Source organism: Mandrillus leucophaeus, unplaced genomic scaffold (genome assembly GCF_000951045.1).
Source record: "Mandrillus leucophaeus isolate KB7577 unplaced genomic scaffold, Mleu.le_1.0 Scaffold14, whole genome shotgun sequence".
NCBI lineage: Eukaryota > Metazoa > Chordata > Mammalia > Primates > Cercopithecidae > Mandrillus > Mandrillus leucophaeus.
Window position 1 is genome coordinate 7658040 of NW_012101365.1, and position 20025 is coordinate 7678064.

Consider the following 20025-nt stretch of genomic DNA (forward strand, 5'->3'; position numbering starts at 1 on the left):
TAATGAACTTTTTAAAATTATGTTGTTGGTTAAGGCAGCTAGCACTACTCATCCTAACGAATACAGTGAGTGTCTGATTTACTCAATGGTCCCCAAACTAAGAAGCCTCAGATGGTACTTTGTGTATCTAGCCATTAATCTTCTGTTGGCCAGCATGCCCTTTCACAGAGGCCTGTGGGGATCTGTAGCTCCTAAAAATCAAGCCTAGTTTTCAGCACACAGTAGGGTTTATGTGGGTGTGGGCTTAGGTGTATTTATGGAATGAATGAAACCTTACAAGAGCCCAGTGACTCCACCTGGCTGACACCTAAGCAAGATTCACTCTGCCATTCAAAGAGGATCATCCATTGGCCTCTGTCCCCTGCTGCAGTTAAGAGCTTCATGCCCAGAACAAGCCCACTGCTACTATAAAAGGCAGCTGTACACTGCTTCCCCATCACAGAAGCCCAAATGCAAGGAACAGCCCTTCCGAACAGCGGCTGTTGCGCAGAGGAAAGTGGAGTTTCCCAACACAGTCATTTCTCTTCTCCTGCTGACGCTAATTACAGTTTGCTAAATGTAAACTAGTGAAACATCTCGCCCACCCAACAGTTCCAGAAATGGGCCTGTTGTCTTCATAGTAACCTAGGAAGAGAAAGCTGTTCCTCCTTCTAAGTCTTTTGTCTGTTTCCCCCACCTAGTACAGTTGGCAAACACAGAGAGGTATGCTCATAGAAGAGGGGAGTTTGGAACTGCAAATATTCCGAGCCCCAGGACCTCTCTTTTGGTTGCCTGCTCTGCTACAAAGCTGGAGGTCTAAAGTGGAGGCGTGCAGAAGACGCCGTCTGGCTGGTAGGGGGTCTAATTACATGTGTGTGCAGCCCTATGCGGCAGTCTGGGAATGCAATTATACAACTAATTATATTGAAACAACAAACTTGAGCTTCCATGAAGGGCCCCCACCCATAGAACCATCATGTTATCATTTTCATACATGGCCATTCTTTTCTTCTGTTGTAGCTTCACTCGTTGACTCTTCTCCCCCTACTAAAATCCTCCTCCTTTCAAGACACCATCAAGAGTCACCTCCTCAGTGAAGCCTTCCATGGTTTCATACCACCCATCCCTATCTGAATGAATGTATCTTTGTTCTCTGTTATCCCAGTATTTTGCCTGGGCTCCAGTCACACTACTTTCAATGTCTATACCTCAGTTATCTAATCGAAAAACAAGAGTCATCAGTCTCTAAAGTCCTTGCAAGCTTGAATACTTTATATTTTTTTGCGAATTATAACTGAACAAAGCTGAAAAACTTATTATATATGGATTCTTACAAAGCACCATATAACTCTTTCAGATATTTTAAAAGAATGGTGTTTGCAAAAGATTTTGAATCAATGTATTAAATTGAAATCCAGTATCGAAACAGTCGTTAAAGTGCTCTTTTGAAATTTTATACATTTGATATCAATAAAATTTCAAAACATAAAAACCTCTTTATTTTACTTGTTGAATTCTTAGGAATAATAACTAAATGGTTTTAAAGTATTAGCAGAAAGATGGTGGCTTTCGAATAAGAAGAATGGAGTTGGAGCACAAGTTGCTTCTAGCTGAATGACCTGGGTATGATTTATCATGTCTTTGTACCTCAGTTTCCCTACCTGTAAAATGGCAGTAGTGCTGACTTTACTTCACTAAGCTGTTGAGTAGATTAAATTAGACTGTGCACATGAATGCACTTTATAAACAACAAAATACAGTGTTTGTATTAGTTATAGTAATCAAAAGTCCCAAGTGAGTCTCTCCCTACCCTAAGGAACACTACCGCTACTGCTGGGTTAGACATCTCAGATTCCCAGAATCAGGCACAACAATATTCACTGTCTCTCTGTCTATAGAATAATGATCTTTCAATAAAAATCTCCAGAGACTTTGATGCTAACAGTCATAATAACTTTAGCAACTCTTTAGTGGGCACCTGCCTTCTGCTAAACATTTGCTAGGCATTTGCCACATAAACAGAGGGAAAGAATTAGCTGGGCATAGGGTCAAGTCCCAGATTTGCAAATAAATATTTATGTGATCTTGAGAGAATTCCTTCACTTTTTGAATCTTAGTTTCCTTATCTATAAATCAGATATGCCAGTCCCTATTATAAAGGATTGTTTAGAAAATTAAAATGTGGAAGCCCACTTAAAGCATGCAGACACAATGCATGACATAGCAGGCACTCAACAAATATTAGCCCCTTTCCCTTTGAGCACCAAGATTCTAGGATTCCACAGTATAAAGCATTCATATAAATAGATGTGTGGGGGATGATGGGTGGTTTCTAGCAGGGTGATGTCAGGGAAAGATTTAACCAGAATCTCCATTGCAATATCACATCAGGCCCCTGCATGCGTCTTTCACCCACTGTGCTCATCACCACAATATTTTACAGTGAACATTTAATTTGTTCTATAAAAGGAAAGATTATTCTCAATGATGCATGTGATAAATATGCTGGCTTTAAACCTTTTAGAAATATTAAAGGTTTTACAGCTCAATGTTTGACAGGCTTGATTAATCCCTTCCCCACAGAAATATTCAGGAAGATAGCTGTGGTTGGGTTTTAAAGCTCCAAGAGCGTTCTTTGATAAAGGTAAAGAAAACGTAAAGAGCCTTTAAAAAGAGAGATTCTTGTGCCACACAGAATAGACAAAGAATAGGAAGACCCAGAATGCTGCACAGTGTGATAGAGAGTTGGAAGTCAGTGTGGGGGTGGGGTGAGGGGAAACAGTGCTTTAAAACCTCTCTCCTTTAGAGGAGTTTTTAAATGAAAGGCACACATCCAGCCTGTCCACAGGACATTCGTCTACGAGTTTTCTTCTCTGCTGGATTCCAAAATGGACGATGTGGGAGGGGGCACAGGGCAGACCAACGACAGTACGAACTTCAGAGAGGAACGAAATGGAATGTACCATGGCCCCTTCTCAGAGTCCCAGACTATGGAACAGCCTCCTACGTGCTTGCTCAGTCACCAGAGCTATTTCTTGCACAGACCTCTTCAATTTCCCCACTGGATTTTGAGCTCCTCTAAAGAAAAGGAAGTATGTTTTGGCTAATTTTTCCCCTCAGCATCTAACCTAGCTTTTGTACATAATAGGCGCCTCATAGGTGTTAAGCAGATAGAGTTGGCCTTTAATAAACCCTCTATGAAATTGTCTAATAACACAAGTAGTGAAAAAAACTCCTACTTAAGAATGATGCTTACAAAATTACTAACAGATTCTACCTCCCTTCACACCATGAAACAAAAGGAAACAGAGACAAAACCATGGAGACTTACTAATAAAACCTCGCTCAGCAAACACCTATTGAGCGCTATTACTAACCTAGGTAAGCTGGACATGGTTTCCAGCCTCATTGCCTGGTGAAAGAAACCTGTCACCAGTGTGGTAGCTACTCTAATGGAAGCATATTTGGAAAACCATGTAAGACAAAGGAAGGTACACCAAACCCAGTTTTTTTGTCCATGGGAAATGTTAGAAAAAGCTTTGAGAATGAATGCCAGCCACTGAAGCCAAATGTTCAAGGACAATGCAAAGAGAGATTAAGGAAGGAGGTACACTGTATCATGCATACAGTTTTGATCTGTGAACTTCCATTGCAACTCCAAATAGAACACTTGCTCTGTTAATCAACCTCCCTCACAGAATCTCAGAGTGTCAGCCCACTCTGCTCTGAGGTTTTCTTTGATATCCAGGTCAATCTCTAATACCAACCCCTCTCCTATTTTTATGGAAGCATTTCCCAACAAGAACCACCAACATATGTGCCACAAGATATTATGGGGGCAAAGGTGTAATTCAATTACGTGACTTAATCAATTCAAATGGCTAATGTACAAGAATCTCAGGATGTCATCCAGCTTTCAACTGAGGGCGAATAATTGTTCCATAATTTCTTAATTCTCCCACAAGACAGTTTAAATTAAAGGATGTCAATTTGCAAAGCCAGACGGCATTGTATTCTTAAATTGGGCCTGAAATAGCCACACGATGAAGGGTAATAAGGCAGAGAGCACAGCCCAGAGTGCCTGGTGCTGTGCAAAATTGTTTAATACGGTCAGACCCTTTAATCTTCATATCTATTGATGCAGAAAGCAGCATATTTCTGTCACTTATGATAAGAAACATTACTTTTTAAATTCCTTGGTGAGGCCTGCAGATCTTAGGCAGCCAAGATAGCAGGACTCTCTATTTCTGTTTCTGTGAACATTTCTTTTTTCCCTTAAATTGGTTTTATTCTAATCCATTTAGTCTCCAATCTAAGTCAGAGACAAGTAACCCTGAATGGAACCACACAGGAGGGGGACAAAGGCATGCACCTTTCAGTTCTCAGATTCTGCTGGCTACCACCTCATTGAATAAGTCAGTGATTAAACAAATAATGAACCTTGAGGTATTAACTACAGGAGAGGCAGTTCCAGAAAGGAAGAGTACTGGAGCCGCTTTTGAAAGAAACAAAATCACGCTCAAAAGTGGAGGAGATGGTATTGGGAGGGGATGATTGGAACTGTTTTCATGAAGTAGCCAAGCATTTTACTCACCAGTGTCCTAGAAAACAGTTCAGTCAATGTGTCCAGGCTGGGTGGGGGCGATCCTGGGGAAAGGAGGGGCCCAGGGTCTGGATTGAAGAGGCTGGATGATGTCTTCCCAAGACTGCCAGGGCCACAAGTCAGGAATCGTCATGGAGAGAAGCCAAGGAAATAGCTGCAATGAAAAAGTGATGTCAGTTTTGAAGGCAAACCAAAGGAGAAAGAAGATAAAGTACAATAGTTATCACAATGGGGTTTGAAGTGAATGGTTCAGGATGAAGTGTATGATTTGAAAGTGTGCATGGTACATGTAGGGTAGGTGGTCATGGGGCACAGAGAGCCACAGGACGTGTGCTGGGCTAAACAAAAGGGAACTTGTCAGGGTTTCTGAGCCTAGCACTGTGCTAGGTTATGGGAAGGACATGAATAAAAGCAAACATGCTCATTCATCTTTATTTTAAAATGTTGGACTAGGTTATACGTACACAGTCTAAAATTCAAAAGGTATAAATTGTACTTTTTCACTTGGATGAATCTATCTGTAGGATAAACACCTTAAAGCAGAATTATTGGATAAAGAAAATGTGTATTTTAAATTTTGATAGATATTGTCAAATTACCATTCACAAAGTTTGTAAAATTTTACATGCTCTTCAGCAAATGTATGAAGGAATGCCTTTTCCATATCCTCACTGCTATAGTTTGGATGTTTGTCCCCCAAACCTCATGTTGAAATTTGATACCCGGTGTTGGAGGTGAGGCCTAATGGCAGGTGTTTGGGTCACGTGGTGGATCCCTCATGAAGAGCATGGTGCCATCCTCACAGTAATGAGTGAGTTCCTGCTCTGTTAGTTCCTATGAGAGCTGGTTGTTAAAAGGAGCGTGGCACCTCCCTCCCCTCTATCTCTTGTTTCCTCTCTAGCTGTGTGATCTTTGCACATGCAGGCTCCCTTTCCCCTTCCACCATGAGGGGAAGCAGTCAGAGTCCCTCCTCAGAAGCAGATGTTGGCAAAATGCCTTCTGTATAGCCTGCAGAACTGTGAGTCAAATAAATCTCTTCTCTTTATAAATTACCCAGTCTCAGATATGCCTTTATAGAAACACAAACAGATCAAGGACAGAGCTAATCACAGATCTTCATCTCAATAGATGTTAGATTATAAGCCACAATGATGCTAATATTAAATGAATTATCATAGCATTTTAAGCATAGTTTTTAGTTTTTATATGTACTAATCCACTTATTCAAAACAGCAAACCAATAATGTAGGTACTATTATAACTGTCATTAAACAGATAAAGAAATAGAAGTATAGAGAATGTAGAAAAGTTGCTTATGACCACAGCTATGAAGGGCAGAGCCAGGATTCTAGCCCTGGCACCCTGCAGTCCTTCAAAGTCCATACTCTTAACTGTTAGCTCTCATTTCAGGCAATGGCTTATTATTGATGGTATATGTTATAACAGATACACACAAATAGGAAACCTGAGGGGTGTAAGTGTGTATAGGAAATCAAACAGAGAGACCAGTTCTTTCTATTTTAATGAAAGCAGACACAGGCTATTAACTGGGGAAATGTTGGGCTATAGTGATTGATAAGCAGAACCCTAAGAAGAAAACATTAACAAAATATGTTCTTACTTTTTTTCTACCCCTTTCACTAGAAAAATTATTCTATAAATATTGATGATGTGTTAGAAAGATCAGAGCTGCAAAATGAAAGTATGCTGTGGTCAAAAGCACATGGCACTTTAACACAGGTCTGAGTTCAAGTCCAAGTTTAACTACTCTTGCTGGATGACCTGAGAAATATCACATCAATTATCTGAGCCTCATTTTCTTCAAAAGGAAAAAATGAGTCTATAATCCTAGGAAAACGTTATGATGACTAAAACCAAAGTATAAACAGTACCAGTCACTCAACAAATATAATTAATTATAAGCAATTTCTACCCTCCTATTTAATCTTACTCTTTCTGCTTCTCTTTAAAGACCTCTGCTTTAATCAAATTAGTTTATTTACTGTTCTTAAACATAATGGAATTTTCCAGTCAGCTTTCATCTCTGCATTCTGCTTTCTCTTGCTGAAATGATCGATTAAGGAGTCCAGGTCTACATCAAATGCCACCAACTCCAAATTTCTCAGTGGTATCATCTCAGCTCACTGCAACCTCCACCTCCCAGGTTCAAGTAATTCTCCTGCCTCAGCCTCTGGAGTACCTGGGATTACAGGTGCACGCCACCACGCCTAGCTAATTTTTGTGTTTTTAGTAGAGACTGGGTTTTGCCATGTTGGCCAGGCTGGTCTCAAACTCCTGACATTGTGATCCACCTGCCTTAGCCTCCCAAAGTGCTGGGGTTACAGGCGTGAGCCACTGCACCTGGCATATTCTACTACCTTTAACACATTAATCATCATAACCCCAGCAGTTAACAAATTATTTGCCATGTACCAGGCACTGTTCTAAGCCCTTCGTATACTTCATATCTCATTTAACATTTCATATCTCATTTAACACTCTCTGTAAGTCATAGCTGCTGCTGTTATCCCCTCTTAGACACTGTCATGAATGGCAGCCACTATTTGCATGTCTTCTCTGCACAGCTGGAGTAAGGGATCTAAAGAGCAAAGATGCCATATTACACTGAAATATTAGTGTAATATTTAAACTTGTAGACTTTGGACTTAAAGAACCTGAGTTCTAGTCTTTTTCCTGATCCTACCAGCTGTGTGACATTTGGCAAGTTACTGAATCTCTCCAGGCACGTATTTTAATTTGTAAAAAGGAGTGCTGATAATACCTACTTCAAAGAGTCATAGTGAGGCTTGAGTTTGCAGATGTCAGAATTTGAAACAGTGGTTGACAAACGGTAAGTTTGGAAAATGTCAGCTTTTATTCCTTAAAAACATACAGAAGGTTTTCAATAGGTGTTCATCACTACTTTGTTTTCTTTTTTTTTAAAATCACTACCTTGCATATGCTGTTCCCTCTGCCTTTACTGTCCCCTCTCTCCCTCACAAATCATTCTACTGCCAACTTGAAGAACTCAAGGTCTGGGACTTCAAGATCAGCTCCAGTATCTGCAAAGCTTTCTTTGGTAGTCTTCTTTCCAGGAAAAGCTTCTTCCATTGCACCCTCTATTACCCTTTATACCCAGTTTTTTGGTACCACTCATCTCATTGAGCCTATGCTGCAATTCCTTATGGCAATTCCTGCTCAGAACTGTGGGCTCCCTGAACATGGGGACTATGTCTTAATCCCTAATACTCAGCACACTACTGAAATAAGCCAGGTACTCACTAAGTGTCTATTAAATGAATAAACTGATGAATTAAACATAAATACCCAAATGATAACAGAAGTCACCAATTCTTAACTCACTACTGTATAATTTACTGAAAAGTCCTTCAATATGCCAGTCAATACATAGAAAAGACACTGTGCTAAAACTAAATGTTTTATAAAAATAGACAGGAGAGTTATGTAAGGAAGTAGTTGCATTCCTATCAGTCACATATTCACTTACCACACTGGCAAGCTATTGATGCTTTAGTGACAGACATTGCAAAATGATAGAATCACCAGTAATCTATAAACTCAAGACATTAACAGACTCTGTTTGCTGCTCAGATACAAGCAGAGCATTATGGAGAGAAGATAATAATTAACTCATAAGGAGAGGGGCAAGTAAACATTCTATTAAAAGGAGAAAAATCCCAAATGAATATAATCTCCTTCCATTACATTATAAGCATTAAAATTAATGGTGTTGGTTTTTCTGTGGTTTGGATAGTCATTGTATTTAACAAGCTGAAGTTAACTTCATAGGGAAAAAAATAAATTAAATGTGCGGGTGTCTCAGGAAACTTCATTTTCTGAGTGAATAGCCAAGTTGATGCACATCACCAGAATGTCTGACAATCAGTTTTCCATACTGGTGTGTTCTAAATAGGAAAAGAAACCAACTCTTCATTTAAATTATATTGCAAATCACTGCTTGCCTGCTGAATGGCATTTAGCTGCAGTAGGTGGCTTTCACCGTAGGGCCCCGACCACGACATTGGATGATTAATGCTAATTTGAAATGTTTTCTTTGAGGGGGGATGGGCACACTATCTTGGTTCATATGAAGCTGAGGAAATTTTATGGTGGGTGTCTGACTCAAAGGCCAACAGCATATTTGCCATCAGATAAAAATGCACATTCACAAACATACCGAGACAAGTCAATTATTCCCCGATTCACCATTCCCTGGGTCCCTTTGTGTAAAGAAACCTATTTATACTCCCCATCAGATGGATATACAGAATCATAGTAAACAAGCCCTCGATTCCACTATTCTATATTGTATTTCCCAGGGCACCTTCCGTTGTGGAAGTCATTAGTTTTGGTCTTTTTGTTCCCGATTTATCAAAACAGACATTTTGCTAGTGACTTCAGTTTTACTGCTAGACACCAAACGGTTAGAAGACACAATTTTTGGCCAATTGAAAAAAGAAACAAAATGTGCTTTGCAATCTTTTGGTGAGGATGACTAAGAATTTGTTCTTCTCTACCTTGATGACTAATTGATAGATAAATATAAAATCAGTGCTCAAAAGCTTATTATTCTTTCCCCTTTCTTACTTTAATTGTTCAAAGAAACAAGCCTGTCCTGGTGTTTTATCACCAATAGAATAGACTTAAATCAGATAGTGTACAAATGAGAAAATTAATCTGCATCAACATCTGAAAAAAATATGTAAATTAAATTAATATGTGCATCATATTTTACTTGTCAAATTAGTAATACTCATTAAAAAGTAAAGAATATTTAGTGTGGGCAAGGGTTCTGGGGACAGATTCTCCTACCCTCCTCTGTGGGCAGCCCTGTTCCTAGGTGGGCAGCCCTGTTCCTAGGTGGGCAGCCCTGTTCCTGGGTACCCATTCACAGGGAGCATGCTCATTGCACACTGGTGTCATCGATGGTAAGGAGTGTGTGATGGAGAGCTGGCAGTGCCTGAGCTCAGAACGTCTGGCATGGAATCCTGCCACTAGCACATTTTACTGTATTATCCTGGGTGAGTTTCCTTCCTTTCACGAGCTTATGTTTCCTACTTTTCTGGGTTGTGATGAGTATTTCAGGTAAACTAACTTGCAGCATAGTGCCTGTCGTAAAGTAGGCACTCTATAATCAAGAGCTATTACTGCAGTGTCCTTAAGACGAAACCTGTTTCTGCGCTTTCACTGTTTTCCTACTATGCTGGTCATGATCACCAGTGAGTACTTGAGATATTGCTTATCAGTATATCTAGCAGGCTAATTTATATATGCATAAATATCCAGTGTGCCACAGGACCATATTTTCTGTTATGTATGTATAAGTCAGTATGTTTCAATAGCTGAAAGCTAATTTCCACACAGGTCTTGACCTTTAAAATTATTGAATATGCTGTTCAAGTGACAGGATTCTTTCTATACCTGACACTGATTTACAAAACTAGATATCTAGAAGGCTAAAACATATTTTTTATGAACAAGACAACAGTGTAACAAGCCTGGGAATATGTCACTAAGCCTGACTACAGCAAAGTCTTGGTGGCTATCAAGGGACCAGCCTTCTGCCCTGCATGCTCCCAGAACAGCTCAGGATCTTTATGCAGGGAAGCTATGGACAGGCCTCTAAGAAGAGCCCAAAGGCCCAGTTAGTATGAGGCACTCTTCACATAGATTGGAGAATTGGTTCTTAGACTGGCTGCATATTGGAGTTCCCTGCGGAACTTTATACGTTAATGAAGTGCTGGCTCCACCCCAACCTAGTGAATCACAGTCTATGTGGGTGAGCTTGCACACAGGAAATTTTCTACAAGCTCCTCAGATTCGCAGATGGTACAGCAAATTGAGGGGGGCAGGAAGAAATCACTAGAGTAGAGGAATGTTCTGACTGGCTGATGATCATTCAAAGTGGTGGGCTTTCTTCTCATAAGAAGGCTGAAAAGTGAAGAAGAAACAAGAGGAAACACAGAATACAAGAAAGAAGAGATAGAAAGCAGGAAGAGTGGCATGGAGCCTATGGGCGAGTAGGAGGAGCAAGTGATGATTAAGACCGGGGTGAGGGGTGCTTCCTAAGGACTCTGGAGGGTCTTAGAGGTTTGAGTCAAAAAATGAAAAAAATGTGCTGGAGTTAGGGGGCTGGAGGCATAGTAGGTCTGTAGTCTGGAAACGACAGGTTGGATAACAGCCACACACATACACACCATCTCTCCAGTCTTTGAGGGGGTATTACAGGGGAGAAAATATAGAAATCATGTAAGTTAGCAAATGACATTTAGAGCATAAGCCAAAATCAAATGGTGTATTTTTTGTTCTAGATATTCCAGAGGCAACTCAATCAATTGTCAGTGTACTCTGTACTTTTCACTGGAATTCTCTGTGCCTGGCACTTAGGATACAGTGAGGAGCCAGGCAGCCCTAGTCCCTGCTCTCAGGAAGCATACAGTCTATCAAGAAAGGCCAGCAAGAGACAAACAAACCTATAAGGAAATAAAATAATTAAGATCAGGAAATGCTGTAACAAGGAAATAAACAGCATGCTAAAATAAAGAATAATGGGGTGGCAGGGGTGTTATAGCAAGTAGCTAGTCAGACATAAACAGGGCAGGAAAGGCTCCCACCACCACCAGGAATGTCAGGTCACCATCAGATGATGGTTAGGAGGTTGTTAACTGTCTCTCTAAAATAATAATTGGTTGCAGCCAGTACCAAGGAAAGGCAGGCGCTCTATAGATAGGAAAAACCTGAAACTGGTGATCAGTACCTTCCTGATAAGATCTCAGGAGTTGGGTAAGAGGGCTGACACCTGAGCACTAAGAGGCAAAATGGCAGCGTTTTAACTTGTATACGGCCTCCTAGGGGCATCCGGCTGGGGAGGGAAGAACGCCTCAATTGAGCATGCATACAACTCAGTAAACACACTGTGCATGCTCTCCCAAGCACTAGCAGGCCACTGCGCGTGTGGACAGCCAAGCCTGAGGGAAGAATTAGGGGAGAAGGGACACCTGACCCCGGAAGTATGCCAACGTGTAAGACCCCAGATCAAAAGGTCAGACCCTGCACGTCTTCTTCACGTTGCCCACTTGGGCCTCTTCCAAGTGGACATTCCTTCCTTTTGTTCCTGCTCTAAAGCTTTTTAATAAACAGTCACTCCTGCTCTACAGTTTGCTCTGTCTCTCCTTCTGCTCTCTGTCACTCAGTCAAATTCTTTCTTCTAAGGACGCAAGAATTGAGATTGCTGCAGACCTGCATGGATTTGCCACCGCTGACAGGGGGAGATATGGTATGTGCTCATTTTAGGTAGGGAGGTTGGGGGAGGCCTCTTTAAGGAAGTGACATCTTAAATTGATCCCACAAAGATGAGAAAATGCCAACCTCCCGAATCACCAGGAGAGAATATTGTAGAAGGATTCACAAAGGTAAACACCCTGGTCTTAGAAGGAGCTTGGCATGCTTTAGAAACCTAAAGGAAGCTGACGTGCTTGACACATGGTGTGAGGTGAACCTTGTACTTCACAGGGAACAGTCTGGATTGGATTCTTAGTGCAATGGGAAAAAAACCTAGAAGGGTTTAAGCAGAAGTATCTTAACTGATTTGCATTTGAAAAGATCACTCTGGCTGCCCTGTGGAGAAAGGTTTGTAAGGGGCAACAGCAAAAGGGAAAGGATCAGTCAGGAGTTAATTTTGCCATGTGCCGTGAAACATGAAACACCCAAGGGTTTGTAGGGGGTGGGAGAGGGAAGGTTTATCAGCTGCACCAATTAAAACTTTACAGCCCATTCAAATAATCCACTCACATCACACAATTTAAAGACAACATACATAAATTGGTCTGAGCAAATTGTAGCAAATTGCTACAATGTAGACGTACAGCTCCTCATGAAAGTTTGTAAAAGGCTTGCAGTGCTCACACCTGTATGGCTGTATATAATCCTGAAAAGGGAAGATTAAAATGCACAATAGCCCTTTGAAAGCTGAAAAAAAAAAAGTAGATAGTGAAGGACTAGTGTTCTTCCTTAAAAAATAAGTCCTTTTCAAGTTATAAATGATACTCAAGTCTAATGGGTAACTATGGGTAACAATGGCCAACACTTACCTAGTGCCTGTGTGCCAAACCCTGTTGTCCAAGGCTGTGATGCATATTTACTAATTTAATCCCCAGGACAAACCTATGGGGGTAAACAGTATGATTTCATTATCCTAATATGATGGATGAAGAAGCTGAGGAGCTAAGTAATCTGCCCAAGGTCACACAGCTAGTTAATGTTGGAATTAAGGCTTGAAACCAGGCAGTCTGGCTACAGACTTGTGGCCTTAACCATTATATTATTGCCTCTAGATATTCCAGAAACAACTAAATCAACCATTAGAGTATTGTATACTTTTCACTGGGATCTCTGTGTCAAGCACTCGGGATACAGTGAGGACCCAGACAGCCCTGGTCCCTGCCCTCAGGAAGCATACAGTGTAGCAAGAAAGGTTGACATATTCATAAAATAAGAAGTAACTACTCATTGAGAGGTAGACGCCCACATTTTAAACTTTTTTTGTATTCCTAGAATAATTCCTGGCACAGTAATCTAGTTTGGACAATGAGCTAATACTAAATACAGAGCTTCACTGCCTGCCCTTATGGAGTAAAGAATAGGATCAAAGTCAGAGAAAGGTACTGAGTTCTGAGATAATATCCTCATAACAATGGTGAATGCAAACACAAATATGCATACTGCTGTTTTTAAAAATATCTGCAGAATTTCAACAAAATGTTATATAACTTTACAGCCTATGAAAGAGCTATCAAAACCCAGTTTTCCTAAAATAAAAGAGATACTATTACAGAGGAAAGCATGCATGTGGCTATACCAACTACTGACCCCAAAACCTGGTGAATGTGTGAATCAACCAAGACCCAGGCTAGCAGAAGGGATGAGGCTTGATTCACTTTGGTATTGACAGAGCCAAGGAAAGTGCTTGGCTCATAATATGTGGGCTAAAACTGGCTGAGTGGGATGGGCACTTGCCTTGATGCCCCTGTTTTACAACCTATTAGCTGTGTGACCCTAGTTATGTCACACAACCCTTCTGGGTCTCAGTTTCTTCATATCAACCAAGGATGATATTATCTACCCAGTATCACTATCATGTATGAAGAGAAAGTCCTAGATCAGTGCTTAGCCTAGGGCATATACTCACTAAGTGGTACCACTACTCTTATTGTTATTATTATTATTACTGCTACTAATACTATTATATGCTTGTCAACTTGACAATGAACATTAAGGCCAAACAAATTAGAAAGGAAAAAAAAAAAAAAAAGCTTGAATGTGAAAGCATGATTGTAGTCAGCTCTTTTATATAAATATTTTATAGGAAATATGTTCTTTGCCAGTTAACAAAAAACACTGGACCAAAATGACTTGATAGAGAAATCTGAGAGAGACTTCAGTGGAGTGGTAAGTCTCTGACCAAACCCCGGCTTCACCACCTATTAGCTGTGTGATCCTGGGCAAGTTACTTAACATCTCTGGGCTTACGGTCTCTTATCTATAAGCTCTCCCATCTTTATAATGTGAGCATTAACAGTAACCTTCCTCATGGAATTGTCGAGAGCATTAAATGAGATAGTATACATAAAGTATTTAGAAATAGGCCCCTGAGCACTTAATAAGTGTCAGCCATTGTGATTATTGATTTATTACTTCCACTGTGCGTGTGTTTAAAGCAAAATCAGAAAACTACTGAAAACATGAAGCACTGCATTCATAGTTTGTGTCTGCATGTGGCAAAAAAAAAGACCTACTCCAAAGAAAAGAGAGATGTCAACACTCTCATTATTACAGCCTTGGGGCAATTCAAAGACGCTATCTGGCCATTGTAATAGCTACAGGCTGGCTGTTTAATGACTGACAAAAACAACAAGAAAAAGAAACCATGTTTGATCCCTAAAAGTTACAGAAAATGAAAGTAAAGGTCCGCATGTGTAAAAAAGTATTGTTCTATTCCTTAAGGCAATTAGCGTAATCAGGATGGATAGAGCAGAGCACACTGGCAGATCCAGGAACTCCTTTCTATGTTCTATCAAAGGATAATATATATTTTCACCTTCAGAAAGGTTAGGTAATTATAAATGTATTCTCCTTACTCATAATATTTTAAGCAAGTAATTGTTGCCCATGGGAAAATGTTTAATTATTTCTGATGAACAGTTGTGGCACAGGAACAAGAGAACAAGACAGGCAGAGTGTGGAAACCATGGCCCGATTCTTAATTGTGTGGGAATCTTGTCTTCTCATTGTGGAAAAAAAAATTCCATATTGATTTTTCTCTCAATTGATTTCACAAAATTTTCAGTTTAGCAACACTGAGTCTTTCCAATTAGCACATCTTCTCAATTCCCTTGGTTAGAGGCTGCTTCATGCCTTCATGATGGAGACCTCATACATGTTAAGGTTGGGCTGCCCAGCTCATACGTTTTCCCTAATACGACAGCCTTAAAATTGTATCACTCCCATCTCCTGGGGCCAATATTTTTGAAGGAATAGGAAAATGGCAAGGAAATGCAGCTTGGGATGACACAAAGATGGATGGAAGAGTAGGCATTTCTCACTCCTTGTAGGGAATGCAGGAATGTTAGAGGAGGAGGAGCTTTGGACACCTTGTAGTCACAATGCAACCACTTCATGTTACAGATGGGAAAGCTTAGACCCAGCTGGGGAAGTGGCTTGCCAGCAGCTACACAGAAAACCGGGATTTAAACTGAGATAATGTGACTCCAAATCCAGTTTATCTGGGAAGGGAAAGTGAAGCATGTTGAACTGAAAAGAGCAGATGTTTCGGTCCCCATGAAGTTGACATGACAATCTGAGAGCGGGTCCTGCAGGAAGGAATGGGTTCCAGGGAAACTGGTAGAAGAAAGGGGCTGAAGAAGTAACCGGCAGCAGATGACAGGCAAACCCCAGTAGTCTCTCCCCTGCAGCTGGTCCCTACTGCCCCTCTACTCAGGGTGACATAGGGAGGCTCAGAGTACCTTTGGACTCTAACAAACCTGCCTTTTCCTAACAATGCAATGAAGTAGATATCACTATCCCATTTTATGTATTTAGGTAAGTGAGACTCAGACAAGTTAAGGGGTTTCCCCCAGACAGAGGGTGACTGGGACTTTGACCTACCCCATTTTTTAGTCTACTACTACCAATGGCTGGGATTTTTCCATATTTCTTTACATTTGCAAAGTGATTTTATCTCTAAAATTAGTTGTGTATATCTTAAATTTTTAATTCACTTTACTTGAGAAAACTGCTTGTAGACATGCATCATGCTAGTCAACTTTTTTAGTTGACATTTTTATTGAGATAATTACAGATCCACATGAAGTTGTAGGAAATAATAGTGAGGTCCCATGTGCACAGCAAGCAACTTTTTGATGAAGATTTTATACCAAACATGGAAGACTTTGGACCAAGGGAACTTAATACAAAAAATGTCAGGGAGCAAATATAGTGGTTAAGTCCACAGTCACCAAAGCTCTGTTGCCTGGGTTCCAACCCCAGCACATCGCTTCTCAGCTTATGATCCTTGGTGAATTACTTGACCTCTCTGCCCCCACTTGGTTTAAAAAAGGATAATCATAGTCACTAGGCTAATAGGATTGTGGTGGGATTAAATGAATTAAGACTCATAAAGTGCTAGGACATATAACCAGCTGATCTTTGATATCTCTGGCATGTATCTACACTGTGTATGTGTGTGTGTGCACGTGCTTCCGCGTGCACATGTACTAAATCAGGAAACAAATTCAATCTTTTCCTTGCCATGTAGGGGTAAGGTAGGGGTAATGATGCGGTGTGGGTAGGGATTGGTTTGTTCCAGAGACTGAGAATAAGAATGCTGCTTTTTTTTTTTTAACCTAGAGAACATTTACTTTATAATTTTAGTTCATCTGTATCATCGATAAATGTGTTTTTTCATATGTAGAAAATTCAACTTTTTCAAAACCAGATTCTCCTGATTATGGGAGATATTCAAAAACACCAGCAGTTTCTTGCAAACGTGTGAGTTTTCTTTCTTTTTTTCTTTTGTGAAGTTTGAATAGAGAGCAGATGATTTAAAAAAATTTCCTCGTGAAATAGAAGCTGTCTCATAATTTCATCTATGTGTGAAGCTTACAGTTCTAAACCAACAGGGATGGTAAGTGCTTTAGATCCTGGAGGCAAAATGAAAAGTGTGTGATCTGATACCATTGTTAGATGTGGAAGCCCTCAGAAAATTCTCTCATTATGTCCTATTCAGGTACTCTGTCTCTAAAACCACAAAGAATGATTATACCCATTTTATACACTAGTAAATAATTAGGGCACACAGAAGTTTAACAGAATAAAGGTCAAAGCAGTTGAAGATATCTTAGGTATCACTGGATTCAACTTGTTCCACCCCAACTCCTACGCCCTACCCTGAGACCACAAACATGCACGGACCATCACCTCTGCCAACACTCACGGAGAAAGTCAGACTCCGTCGAACAACAAGGATTCCTTGTTTTCCACAAAGCTACCCAAGGAGTGAATGGTAGACACACACACACACACACACACACACGGTACTTTAGAAGCCTCGTGATACTTTCCTTCACCTTTCTTTTAACCTTGCACAATGCATAGCATTTATGTCAAGATCCAGCTCCTGCGTTCGACTAGAGGTACGTTTACCTCAGAATGCTCCAGGCCCAGCACTGAGCTTATCTCTCAGCGGCTGCTCAGGAAATTCATGCTCAATGGAATTGAACACAAACCTCTTGTCTCCCTGCCAGAAGTCCTGTTTATCTTTTTCTTTTCCTTTCTTTTATATTTTTTAGAGACAGGGTCTCACTTTGTCACTCAGGCTGGAATGCAGTGGGTGATCACAGTTAACGGTAGCCTCTGACTCCTAGGCTCAAGCAGTCCTCCCACTTCGGCTTCCCAAAGAGTTGAGATTCCAGGTATGAGAGCCAGGGTGCCAAGGCCAAAAGTCCTGTTTTTCAGGGGTGGTTTTATAAAAGGGGATGTTTTATAAAAAGGGACTAGGATTGAGGGTGAACACCACAAGTACTATTGGGGACAGTCTCACAGCATTGTTATTAGGGGAAAATTGCAGGCACTGGGATAGTGGAATGGACAGTCTCTCAGAGAGGTGTTTTTGGGGGTGAGCAAGACTGCACACACTGTGGGCTACTGGGTTGATCCAGGAGAGAGACCCTGTCCCCTGCTGACTTCATTTGGGAGAAAGCAAGAATTACCTGACCACTTTGGGGAAATGAGCTTCGTTATTAGAGAGTCAGCCTAACGAGAATGAGGAATACCCTGGTCTAGGATGCCAGCCAGTCCCCAGGGAGTTTGCATGGCAGAGGCCTTGCAGCCCTGATGGCTGACTAGCTCAAGGCTAGGCTACCTGAGCAAGCGAGAGTATAGGGGTCATTCTAAGGACACACTGGCTTCTCTTTCCTCAACTGGGGAAATATAAGTCAGTCCATCCTTCACAAGTTTTTAGATCTTTGTCCATGTGGCCAACCAGGGTCAGCATTTATGTCTTTGACCCCACTATGTAGGGGAGCATAGTAGTATTTCTGTTTATGATGGGTCCCCTTGATGATCATTACTTCCTTCAGGCCGTCTCTGACTTCCCAGCTCTGCCTGTTTCATGCTTCTAATAGCAGCCAGTACATCTCTATCCATTTGTAATTACTTGGTGAATGTTCTTTCTTGCTAGATTACTGATTCTATGGGGGCAGGGACTATATTTTCCAGTTCACTGCCATATTCCTCAAACCTACTACAGAGCCTGGAACAGAGTAGGTGCTTCATAAATACTCCTTGGATAAGTTTTTCTGGAAGAAAAATAATGTGTGGTGCAGGAACGCTTACAAAGTATTTTTACATATGTTAACTACGTCATTTAGTTCTCATGCTATCCACATAAAGGAAAAATTATTCTAATTTTTACCAAAGAGGAAAACAAAGGTTTAAAGAAGGTAAGCTGTTCAGTAGCAAGGCTGAGAGTTGCAGCAAGTCTGTCCAGCTCTCCTACTATGCTATTAAATGACCTTCCTTCTTGCTTTTTACATTCTCTTTATATTGGCCTAACCCCTAAAGATAAACTTACAATCATGAGCACCTTCCATCCCCCACACCTGCTGCAGGTTCCCAATTAATAACTGCAGAAAGCATTTGCTATTGTTCTGAAGAGCTGGGAAATCAATGTGTTCATTAGCAAGCTCCCACTCCCTGCAATCAGTTAGGAAGACGAGGTGCTGGGGCCTGTTCTCTGTATTTCTCTTCAACCATCTGTGACTAAAAATGTTGTTTGAAATTTACTCTTCTCCAACTCTCACAATTATAATTTCATCTCATCTCTACTTCGCCCCCTACACTAATAACACCCCCTCTCACCTCTACAAATAAATACCCCAGGACCCCAACCCATCCTGATGACCTGCTGCTGGCCTTTCTTTTCCCAGAGCCTCCCTGGCCAGCAGAAAAGGGGCCTAGATACCAGAGGTGGCTTTAAGTCCGATTTTGTGTTTAAAAGGAAAGCAGACTTTACTCCCCAGTGCTTCCCAGTCTGTCAGGCACCGAATTCATGGCTTGTTAGTTCAGACTCTGCGAAGAGAAGGCAGATGATGTAAGGTTCAGACAGAGGCTGAATCTGAGCCTGCAGAACCCCAGCTCTACCATTCCTTCTGCTCACAGCCAGTTCCACTGCAAATCCCAAATGAAGTGAGATTGGAGAACTCATTGTGTATTCTGAACTTGGTCTTACAGGGTCAGCTACCAGAGCTAGTAAAACATTCTTTGTATTAAAAAAAAGAAAGAAAGAAAGAAAGAAACTCAACTTGGGCAACATGGCAAAACTCCATCTCTACAAAAAAATACGAAATTAGCTGAGCATGGTAGTGCACATCTGTGTGGTCCCAGCTATTTGGGAGGCTGAGGCGGGAGGATCACTTGAGTTCAGGAAGTGGAGGTTACAGTGAGCCAAGATGACACCACTGGTCTCCAGCCTGATTGAAGGAATGAAATCCTGTCTCAAAAAAAAAAAAAAAAAAAAGAAAGAAAGAAAGAAAGAAAGAAAGAAACTATTGAAGAGCTTTAATAACAGCACAAAGAATACTTGAGTACTCTTTACTAGATTCACCAAATGTTAACAATTGCCACATATGTCTTATCTTTTTCTCTATATACCTTTTCTATATATTTTTTTCGGAAACTACTAGAGAATAATTTGGCAATATTGTTATCCTATTTACCCCAAAATTCTTTTGCATGTATCTTCTAAGAATAAGGACATTTTTCTGGGTAACCACAGTGCTATGATCTCGCTTGGTACATTAAAGAATTACTACCTAACATACAGTCCATATTCAGATGTCCCTAATTGTCTCAATAATGTCCTTTCA

At 40.7% G+C, this 20025-nt stretch overlaps 1 protein-coding gene across 2 annotated transcripts in view; it reads right to left on the reverse strand.

Annotated features, from left to right (window-relative positions):
• DAB1 (Dab, reelin signal transducer, homolog 1 (Drosophila)) overlaps window positions 1-20025 on the reverse strand; it is a 1330586-nt gene that overhangs the window by 943216 nt on the left and 367345 nt on the right. For both annotated transcript variants that reach the window (XM_011973852.1, XM_011973851.1), the window contains exon 2: window positions 4574-4736. The gene's annotated coding sequence lies outside the window, so the exon portion shown is untranslated. The remainder of the gene's footprint in view (window positions 1-4573; window positions 4737-20025) is intronic.